The sequence below is a fragment of the Dermacentor andersoni genome, chromosome 3 (genome assembly GCF_023375885.2).
Source record: "Dermacentor andersoni chromosome 3, qqDerAnde1_hic_scaffold, whole genome shotgun sequence".
Classification (NCBI taxonomy): Eukaryota; Metazoa; Arthropoda; class Arachnida; order Ixodida; family Ixodidae; genus Dermacentor; species Dermacentor andersoni.
In genome coordinates, this window is record NC_092816.1 from 170,613,685 (window position 1) to 170,625,407 (window position 11,723).

An 11,723-nucleotide genomic window follows, 5' to 3' on the forward strand; every position below is an offset into this window, starting at 1 on the left:
CACCTCTTCGGCCTCGGCTTCACATAGACGGCACCTCCAGACTGACCCACCTGGAGGAAATCGGCAGTCGCCTTTTCCTGTCCCTCTATTCAATCTTTTGCTTTCCCTCTCGCTATCTCTTCTTTCCTGTCTTCTTATCACTTCTTCTCACTTCCGAATTTCTAGGCGGCAAGGGTTAACCTGGTGTATGTATCCAACCTTGGGTATGTTATATTAGGTTATAGTGGCTACGTACAGCTGGCGTCTGCGTTTCCTCCCGGACTCGTGGCGTCCCCTTGTTGGGCTCGGTGGTGGGCGGCTGGCGTAGCTGCCGAAATAAGTGAATTCTGCATGGCTAACACGTCATTCCCCCCCCTTTCCGATCGTCCTCTTTCAAAAAGAGGGCGCACCGAAGAAACTTTCCAACTATTCAGCCAGCGCAAAGAAACTTTCCCCCGCTACCATGTAATACACAGTCAAGATCCTGAAAAGACAGTCAGAACTATCTCACCTTTCATCGTAGCTAAATGCCTTACCGAAACACTAGGTGCTGGCTACAAAGTGACGAAACTGAGTAGTGGCGACCTTCTTCTTGAGGTCCGCGACACTGTACAGCATGGAAAACTCTCCAGTCTCTTAGCGTTCCGTGATGTGAAAATCACTGTTACCCCCCACCGATCACTGAACACATCTAAAGGAGTCATATCTGATGAAGATCTATTGAGCCTAAGCGAGGAAGAGCTCCTGGAGGGCTGGAAAGAACACAATGTGATTCAGGTGCAAAGAATAAAGATCAAGCGAGACAACCAAGATATCCCAACTAAACATCTCATCCTCACCTTTGCGTCCAGCGTTTTGCCAGAAACCTTAGAAACAGGATATACCAAACTTCGAGTCAGGCCTTACATCCCAAACCCCCGTAGATGCTTCAAGTGTCAGAGGTATGGCCATGGTTCGCAAAGCTGCCGCGGCCGACTAACCTGTGCAAAGTGTGGCGACCACGAACACGAATCCAACAACTGTAATGGCACACCCCACTGTCCCAACTGTGACGGTGGACACGCAGCATACTCTCGAACCTGTCCCACATGGAAAAAAGAAAAAGACATAATAACAATGAAAATAAAAGAAAACATCTCTTTTCAAGAAGCGCGGAAACGTGTTTCCTTTTTCCATACCTCAGGGTATGCTGGTGCGGCGCGCAAGGGGGCAGCGTCGCAGCAGACTCCGGCTCCGGCCCAGACCACAACGAGCGTGGTTGCGGCCGTGCCACCAGCCCCCCTGGCGTCAGCAGCCAGCGCTGCTGCGCCGTCCCCGAAGGAGGGCCCATCGACCTCTGGGTTGGTGGCCTCCAAGGCCCTGCTTTTCGAGGCAAGGCCTACCCTGAAAACACCCCGCTCTAGTGAGCGGAAGTCCAGCGGCTCCCAGGAGTCGATGGACACAACCCCGAGCCAGAAGGCGCATCTAGCGCCTCGGGAGCAGCGCGATTCTCGCGACCGCTCCAAGAAGGACAAAACCCGTACCATAATCACGGGGCCTGAAAAGGCTCCGTAAGTCATTTCTCTAACCTGACTCCTCTTGACACACAGCATAAAAACACGAACAATATGGCTACACAAATAATACACTGGAACATTAGAGGTCTTATCTACAACCTCGATGACATTAAAGAACTCTTACACAAACATAACCCAAAGGTGCTGTGTGTTCAGGAGACACATCTTAAATGCACACAAACAAACTTTCTTTGTCAGTACGCCATCTACCGTAAAGACCGCAACGAGGCGAATACCTCGTATGGCGGTGTAGCAATAGTTGTAGACAAGTCCGTAGCTTGTCACCAGGTCGCCCTTCAGACGCCCCTGGAGGCAGTGTCGATTCGGGCAATTCTTTTTAATAAATTGATCACTGTATGTTGCATATACATACCGCCTAACTTTCATCTGGAAAAAAGGGATTTTTATAAACTCATTGACCAGCTTCCGCACCCATACATACTCGCAGGCGATTTTAATGCACACCACACCATGTGGGGGGACTCGCGATGTGACGCGAGAGGTCGTTTAATTGAAAATTTTCTAGTGAACTCCGGTGCATGCCTCTTCAACAAGAAGGAGCCAACTTATTATAATATTCATAATAATTCATATTCATCTATAGACCTGTCTATTGGCTCGGCTTCAATTTACCCGGACTTGCAATGGCACGTAATCAAAAATCCCTATGGAAGTGACCACTTCCCTGTAATGTTAAAGTCAACGCCTCAAGATGAATGCCCCCTACATACACCCCGATGGAAACTAGCCTCCGCCGAGTGGAATGATTTTAAGGAAGCAACTTACTTATCACGAGATTTTATCACTGATTTTAACTTAGACAATGCAGTAGCATATTTTACTTGTTTTATAATCGACGCAGCTGAAAAGTTCATTCCCCAAACACAAGGTTTCTCTTATAAAAGACGGGTACCCTGGTGGAATGAACAGTGTAGACTGGCACGAAAGAAACAAAACAAAGCGTGGGGTTTGCTGCGCCGCTCCCCGACAGCAGAAAACCTCATAGAATTTAAGCTCGCAAAGTCAGAAGGAAGGCGCACACGGAGACAGGCAAGGAGGGCTAGCTGGGAGCGATTTCTCTCGGGCATCACTTCCTATACTCAAGAGTCCAAAGTATGGAATGGCGTACGAAAGATAAAGGGGCAACAAATCCACCCTCTGCCCTTAGTGGACGACGAAGGGACTACCTTAGAGGACCAGGCGAACGCTCTGGGTGAACACTTCGAACAAGTATCAAGCTCCACACATTACACAAAATCATTCCTCAAATATAAACAATTAGCTGAACTTAAGACACTTGATCGTAAATGCCGTCCGGATGAACCTTATAACCGTCCTTTTAATATTGCCGAGCTTAAAGCTGCATTGAACACATGTAGAAGCTCTGCACCGGGAGCTGACAGAATCATCTATGACATGATTAAAAACTTGCATGAAGACACACAAATGACACTTCTGGCACTTTTCAACTCTATCTGGGCTGCCGGATACCTCCCATCCTCATGGAAGGAAGCTATTGTAATTCCCGTCTTGAAGCTGGGTAAAGACCCTTCCTTGGCGGCAAGTTATCGCCCGATAGCTCTAACAAGTTGTCTTTGTAAGCTATTCGAAAAGATGATTAATCGTAGACTAATACATTTCCTTGAACTGAATGATATGCTTGATCCCTATCAGTGTGGCTTTAGAGAAGGGCGGTCCACAACTGATCATCTTGTACGCATTGAAGCAAATATCCGCGATGCATTTGTACATAAACAGTTCTTCTTATCGATATTCCTCGACATGGAGAAGGCGTACGACACGACGTGGCGATACGGGATCTTGCGAGACTTGTCGGGGATGGGCATCCGTGGAAATATGCTAAATATAATAGAAAGCTATCTGTCCAAACGTACCTTCCACGTGAAAATCGGCAATGTACTGTCGCGACCTTTCATACAAGAAAATGGTGTACCTCAAGGAGGTGTGCTTAGTTGCACACTCTTTATCGTGAAAATGAACAGCCTTCGTGCTTCATTACCGCCAGCCATTTTTTATTCTGTTTACGTAGATGATATACAAATAGGCTTCAAATCCTGCAACCTTGCAGTGTGTGAGAGGCAAGTACAACAGGGCTTGAACAAAGTATCTAAATGGGCAGACGAAAACGGATTTAAAGTGAACCCGAACAAAAGTTCTTGTGTGCTTTTCACAAGAAAGAGAGGCCTCGTCGCAGATCCCAATATTGAAATCTATGGCCAGCAAATCCCTGTGAACAAAGAGCACAAGTTCTTAGGTATCATACTTGACTCTAAACTAACATTTATTCCACACATAAAGTACCTCAAGGTGAAATGCTTAAAAACAATGAACTTACTGAAACTTTTATCCCATACAACATGGGGCAGCGACAGAAAATGTTTGATGAATCTTCACAAAAGCCTCATTCGATCACGATTGGACTACGGTGCCGTGATTTATCATTCTGCAGCCCCGAGCGCGCTAAAGATGCTAGATCCGGTTCACCACCTAGGAATTCGACTGGCCACTGGCGCTTTTAGGACAAGTCCCATTGAAAGTTTGTATGTCGAATCAAATGAGTGGTCACTCCATCTCCAGAGAACATACATTAGCCAAACATATTTCCTGAAAGTCCACTCTAACCCTGAACATCCATGTTTTAATACCATTAACGATATGACATATGCTACGCTCTTTCATAATCGTCCTTCCGTAAGACGGCCTTTTTCGATGCGTGTGAGGGAGCTTAGTGATGAAATGCACGTCCCACTCCTCGAGCTCCGCCTAATGCAGCCAGCCAAGCTGCTACCTCCTTGGGAGTGGCAGCACATAGAATGCGATATATCTTTCATGCAAGTTACAAAACACGCTCCAGAGATTGAAATACAAATGCATTTCCGGGAACTCCAATACAAACACTCCTGCACGGAGTTCTACACAGACGCATCGAAGTCACGCGAGGGCGTGTCCTATGCAGCCGTCGGCCCATCCTTCTCGGTATCCGATGTACTGCATCCGGAAACAAGCATCTTTACGGCTGAGGCCTACGCACTACTGTCGGCTGTAAAGCATATAAGGAAAACAAAACTCAAAAAATCTGTTATATATACGGACTCCCTAAGCGCTGTGAAGGCATTGATGTCATTTTGTAAGCACAAAAATCCAGTAATCAATGAACTATATTCCGTCCTATGTAAAGCGTATATATGTAGCCAGCATGTCATCATATGCTGGGTGCCGGGTCATAGGGGCATCGAAGGTAACGTTCTGGCGGACCAGATGGCCACATCAATTGCATCGTATTCTGTTCATCCTACTGCTGCAGTCCCTGTCACAGATCTAAGGCCCTTCTTGCGCAGGAAACTGCGAAACTACTGGCAACGCTTGTGGGACAGGGAAACAAATAATAAGCTGCACGTAATAAAACCACAATTAGGGTTCTGGCCTTCTGCAATAAAATCACGCCGGACAGACGTCCTATTCTGTCGTCTTAGAATAGGACACACATTTGGCACCCATAACTTTTTACTCACCGGAAATGACCCTCCAACCTGTGGCAGATGCGGGGACAGGCTGACCGTGCTCCACGTCCTCCTGGAGTGTCGGAAAGCCGAATCTGAGAGAAGGAGACATTTTTCCTTAGCATACCGCCAACACATTCCTCTTCATCCTGTAATGTTTCTCGGTCCAGAACCGCTTTTTAATACAAACAGTGTCCTAGGTTTCCTCAGAGATGTTGTGCTACACGTTATTAGTCCTATACATTCGTAGCGCTTCCTCTCTTGAGAGGATGCCGCTGTGATAGTCATACTGTATAGCATATGCCTCCAGGCCCTTGTGTTTCAAGGGCTCTGGCGAGGCAGTAGTGCTTCAGGTAATTTTACTATCTCGCATATCTTTTATAATGCGTCATTCTCTCACGATAGACTTTATTGCTCATAGAACATGTCATTATCATTACATAGTCTTATAACAGATAGATTTTGCGCACTCTAGAGCGACTATTTTTAAGGCCCCTTTACAGCCGCGTCTCATCAACCTCATTGAACTCATAACAACACTGCGAATTCATCAACACTGGCTTGGCGCTCTTTGGCCACACCTGGCCCTTGCGCCAATAAAAACCAAACATTCATTCATTCAACAATGCATCCTGCTAAGTTGTATATATGTTTGGGTCCTTTGCTCAAAATAAAGATTGTTGTTAGCGCCTGTGTGTCACCTCCTTTCGTCCTTGTCTTTTCACGCGCTATAAGCCTTACGATGTCATACCAACAAGCCCAAATTACTGCATTAGAGCGGATCTAAGATGTCTTTCCTTAATGCAGAAAAACGACGGCCGAATAAGAAAGAAATGATCGATGGCTTCATCTACTGCACAGAATGGGCACAGAGGGGAGGGTGCCAGACCAGTGCTGTGCCGATATAAGTTTAATAACGGTGTTCGACAGCGTAACCGGGTAAAAATTGCATCAGTTTTGCTGGTGTGAAAGGAATTTTTGTGCCAAGGGAATAGGAGGTCTCGATATTCTAAAAAAATATGCTATCTCTGGATTCAAAAAGTCTAGAGCAATTGCATATCTCCTGTAACTAGTAGAATTTCGGTAAGTTGATGCCCAAAGTAATGATGGCACAGGCCTATGAGAGCCGCTCTCGCGAGACTGTCAGCCATCTCGTTCATGTATAATCCCCTATGACGAGGCACCCAAAGTAATCTAATTAAATTTATGCTGCCACGCACTAGAAAATTAAGTGTACGTAATAGGCTAGCACCACTATTTGTTGTGAGCGATGTACACAAAGATACAGAATCCGTTATCTCTACCGTCGATATCGATGAACTTAGCTTCCGTAAGGCTAATACTACAGGTAGAAATTCAGCCTGAAATACGGACGAGTAGTTCCGGAATCCTGTTTGAGAATGAGCAGTCTAGAGCAGGAGCGAAAATGTCAATTCCAGATTTTTCTCCACACTGCAAGGCGTCTGTTGGAAATCGTGCTCGCGCGGTGCATCGAAGAAGAGGAAGGGAGAGAGTGGCTCGGGACTGGGGGTATGCTGATGTGAGGCTTGTCACCTTGAGTGCGCCATGTTAGGACGGCTTCACGCTCTGCGACAATAAACCTGGCAGAAGTGTTTTTTCCCACATCGTATTTGGTGCCGAAACCCGGGAAGCCAGCCAGTGCCTTTGCAACTTGCGGCTTCGTCTGGGAGTGACCGCTGCAGCCAGACCGTCATGGACCTCATCAATAACAAGCGGACTTCTCGCCGACCGCAGAACACGAGGATCATTGCGGAGGTGAACGAGATCATTCGATCCGGACAGTTCGACCTTTCTGCCCTTCGTGTCCGGCATAGCCGGCTAAAGACGACAAAGTCGGAGTTATCCGTACTTAACGCTCATGACCGACGAGCCAGCCACACCAGATTATGATTCCGTCATGAAATATGAGGACGCTGCTACCAGCGCTCTGATCTTGCACGAGCACAATATCGACATGCTCAAGGTTTCCTCTTCGCCTGCGACAACTCAGCCACCGACCGCATCTGACGGAAACCAAGCGTCTGCTTCCTCGACGAACACGACACTTTCACAGCGTGAGTTTGGCGCTAGGTTACCGAAGTTAGAACTTGTACGTTTAGACGGAACGATCACCAGATGGCAGCCGTTCTGGGATATGTCTCTTCATTCTATTCAAGAGAACCCGCGGCTGTCCGACATGAATCGCTTGCATTACCTGATTTCGCTACTTGACTGAGCTGCTGTTCAAGCGGTCGCCGGTATCCAAGTGACGGAATCAAGCTACAGCGATGCACTTGGAATATTGAAGCAGCGCTACGGCAAACGTAAGTTGATCGAGCAGAAGCTCCTGGAAAACCTACGAATGCTCGGGTCTGTGACATCTTCGAACAACGTTACAGCCTTGCGGAAGTTGCTCGACAACAATCAACTAAACTGACGAGGACTCGCAAACCTTGGGGTGAGCGCTCCATCTTACGCTTCGATGCTAAGTGAAATACTTCTTAAAGCTAAATCTCAAGATATGGTAGCAGAGTATTACAAGCGCGGGAGCATCGAGTCCGCTATGCCATCGGTAGGCTCAAGCAATAGTGAGCACTGACCGGAACAGGAGTTAGAGCGTTTGCTGAAATTTCTTCCACTAGAAGTCGAATGTAGAGAGGGGCGCTCAGATTAGAACACCAAAGCTGATCGAAACACGTCCTAAACACAGTCCGAGCTTCAATATGTAGTCGACCCCTGCTGTAAGGGTTCTTCACAACAAGGCAGAAGTATTAACAGAACCTTGCTTCTTTTGTTCAGCCAAACACCACAGGACCGAACGATGCACCAGTGACGTTTACCTCGAAGACAAACGCAGCAAGCTCAGCAAAGATGGTCGATGCTTCAAGTACACCTTGCACGTGACGGTCGTCACAGGATCCAGTGTACCGCATGCAAGCGTCGTCATGCTTCCACGATGTGCAACGCTGGCGTGAACGAAAGATCGCCTTCTTCAGGACTACAAAAGACGCTGGATGTTGCCATGCACGTTGCAACGAACGGTACACTGCCTTGACTCGCTACAGAGATTCTCCTACAGACGTTCCGTGCCTGACTCACGACTCCGGCCCAATGCTGTTACGTCGGCGGTGTTTTGGACAATGGCAATCAGAGAACAATTCTGCGGCAAGATGGCAGTAAGAAGCTCAATTTATCTCCCATACGAGATATAGATCTGGTGATTAGCTCGTTTGGACGAGCTCGGTCACAGCATGCTCAGCGGGCTAAGGTAGTCAGCATAACACTTCGGAGCCAGTACAAGAATGTATCAGTACAGATAGCAGCAATCGTCGTACCTTTCATCTGCGAAGACGTGATCGAAGTTCCACCAGATGACCAGTTGTTCCGTGTAATCGTCGCGGAGGACAATCCACTAGCAAACGCAGTGGTTTTCGTTGGCGTAACAGCTGAACCAGGAGTAAGTCTTTTGATTGGTTCCGACCAGATGTGTAAACTCATGCCGAGTTGATGTGAAGTGAAATGGGACACCTAAAACCAATCTCTTGTAGCGATCAACACGAATATCAGATGGACTATTCAAGCGCCCTTGGCGTTTACAAGGAAAGTTAGTCGGCAAACGAGCAGTCAGATGTGTGTTTTATGCGTAGACGCATATGAGAATGAAGAGCTTTCTTTCACGTTGCAACGATTCTTGGAAATGGAAGCGATCGGTATGGTGGATACGCCATCATCCAAACAAGGGGATGTTTGGACGAAGTTTAATGAAACCATCAAATTACAAGGTGGTCACTATGAAGTATATTGCTCCCACGGAAATCAACTGGGCCTGATATGACAGACAATCGCGCGCTTTCATGACTGTATTCGTTAGTTCGAAGGCTTTCGTCTAACGATGAAGCCTTGGAGGCGTATTACAAAGCAGTCGGACAGTACGAGAAGGATGACCATGCGCAGAAGGTCAAGGACGTCCAAACGTCATGAGAAAATGTGTATTATACGCCCCAACAAGCGTGGCCAAGACAAGAAGAGAGGTATGAGAACTCGGCTGAGGTGTTACTCGACGAAAGAAAACCAGCAGAAGAAGTGGTTCTGATGGCCCTGAGTAGGACTCCTGAACCTATATTAGATGTCACCAAATGTAGTCGCTGGAAGACGGTCCTTAGGATCACGACTTGGGTGAAGAGGTTCATTCACAATTGCCCAGCACGTTCTAATACTAGGAGAGAAGGTCCACTTTCCGCTCAGGAGATTTCAGAAAGCGAAGATACGTGGCTGAGGATTTTACAAGCACAAAGCTTTGCAAATGAGATTGCTGCACTAACAACGGACAAAGCTCTCGACAAGACGTCGACCATACGAGACCTTCACCCGTTCAAACATGCCAAGGGCATTATCAGCATCAAGACTCGCCTTGAAAACGTAGCTGCTTCGGACAACGTCAAATGTACTGTACCCCTACCCGCAATTCATCGCTGTACGCCCCTCATCGTGGACAGCGAACATCGGCTCCTTCTTTACAGTGGTGTCGGTGTTACTTACTGAGTTGCGTGTGATGTTTTCGGTAGTGCGCGGTCTCCAGTGCGTTAAAGAGGTCTTGTCCATTGCGAGGTTTGTGTGAGGTTTCGTCTTAAAGTGGTTTCAGCTCCTACAGCCCCGCTTCCGATCGACAGAGTCTCGAGGTCTCATCCATTTCAACTCACGGGCGTCGACTTCGCTGGTCTAGTGTTTGTGAAGGGAAACGGCTTTGTGAAAGCATTCATTCTAGTATTTACCTGTGTTGTAGTGCGAGCTGTTCACATTACTGGGAACATTACTTGAATTCCTTTTTATTGGCCTTTCGTCGATTTATTTCGCGCCGTGGTTTGCTATGTGTAATTTATTCTGACAATGCGTTAACATTTAAGGCAGCCAGTCGCGAACTTAAACTGACGTTAGAACTTCTACGTGATGTCCAGGTACAGAACGTTTGTGAATCTAGTAAGATCACATGGAAGTTCATTGCTGAGCGCGCTTCATGGTGGGGAGCATTTTGGGAAAGAATGACTCGAACAGTCAAGAACTGCCTCAGGAAAACACTAGGAAAAGGATTCTCTAGCTTCGAACAGCTCCAAACTTTAGTAACAGAGGTCGAGGCAGTGATAAATTCTAGACCACTCACGTACATTTCTGATGATGCTACTGAAGCGGAAGTACTAACTCCTTCGCACTCTTTGTCAGGTAGACGTCTCACTGCCCTTCCACAGGCGCAAGTTAACGAGAACCCGGGAGGCTGCACAGACACACTGCGCGCCTGGAGATGTAGACAACAAAAACAAAACTACTTTTGGCAGCGCTGGTATAACGAATACATCTTGACACTGAGAAGCGCGCACAGCAGATCACAGAAACTTGACAACTGTTTAAGGAATGATGACCTTGTCATTATTTGAGATAATAAAGCACCCATTACGTTTTGGAAATTAGGTAAAGTTGTCAAAATCTATAGGAGAGCGATGGGTACGTTAGAGCACGCAAAGTCCGACTGGCAGACAACACAGAGCTCACGAGACCGGTTCAACTTCTTTGTCCTTTGGAACTGTGCAAGTGACATTGTTGGCCGCGGAGGATGTTGGAAATCGTGCTCGCGCGGCGCATCGAAGAAGAGGAAAAGAGAGATGGGCTCGAGACCGGGAGTATGCTGATGTGAAGCTTGTCACCTTGAGTACGCCATGTTAGGACGGCCTAACGCTCTGCGACAATAAATTTGGCAGAAGTGTCTTTTCCCACAGCGTCTGTTGCGATGACTGTATATGTACCTAAACTCAATTAATCATCTTGCAATAGCCCATTTAATATATTTTGAAAGCGAAATTTTGCATTATTGGGGTAGATGTCATCATAGATTATCTATAGACTCTTTCGCGCATCAGAAATAGGTGGCAGCTTCCAAATACGCACATTTAAAGGGTTAATCAATGTTTGTAGAAAACCACCTGTGGTGTATGAAACCGGGGCCAGTGTACTCAAAAAATGTTGCAGGCTGCTCCGGCTTGGCGTACCTTCTTCTTTATATCCAACAGGACGTGAAAAAGAAAAATCAGATGATAACACAGGTAGCTGATTTTTGCACCCTTGGATATAGGCGAACTGGGAAATACATTCACAGCTACCTTGTTAAATCTCTTACAGCATAGCTGCATACGGCTAGGGTTCCATGCATTTTTCGTCTGCGTGTGCAACATCCATGGGGCGATCCCGAATATGTGCAATACCGAGGCGACTCGCGGAGGAGGTGAAGCAGGCTTCAAGCGCTCTGCCAATTTCCAAAAATAAGTTTAATGTTGTCGGTCCAAATAGGAGCCCTATCACATATTTAGCTGATAAAAACAGATACCACACATTGAACCGCGTCGGCCATGTATACGTTCGCACCGCCCTCTTTCTGTCGGTGTCCCCCCCCCCCCCTCCCAAGCGCTTGCGTATTTACTTTCCTTCCGCTCTCCCTTGGTGGCGGTCCCGTCGAAACATCACGCTTGTCTAGATTCCTCCGGCTCCTCGGGGCGGCGGTCCCGTGGTCAGCCCGAATGCATATAAAAACCAGGTTAAATGAGTTCGTACCTTTGTTAAAAATCTGTGTGACCTCTGCGTCGTGTGCTAAGCAGCTTCGCTGGTAATCCCCCTTCGCAGA

General features: G+C 47.1%; 1 long non-coding RNA gene and 1 other non-coding gene across 2 annotated transcripts; both read right to left on the reverse strand.

Moving 5' to 3' along the window:
* Positions 1–954: 954 nt before the first annotated feature.
* LOC129382974 (uncharacterized) lies at positions 955–5,267 on the reverse strand. Its single transcript, XR_011893155.1, has 3 exons — positions 5,069–5,267; positions 1,158–1,362; positions 955–1,058 (listed from the first exon to the last, which is right to left on the reverse strand). It is a non-coding gene; the product is annotated as an uncharacterized lncRNA (long non-coding RNA).
* A 6,007-nt stretch (positions 5,268–11,274) lies between these two features.
* LOC126524784 (U2 spliceosomal RNA) lies at positions 11,275–11,457 on the reverse strand. Its single transcript, XR_007598068.1, has one exon. It is a non-coding gene; the product is annotated as a U2 spliceosomal RNA (small nuclear RNA).
* Between the last annotated feature and the right edge of the window lie 266 nt (positions 11,458–11,723).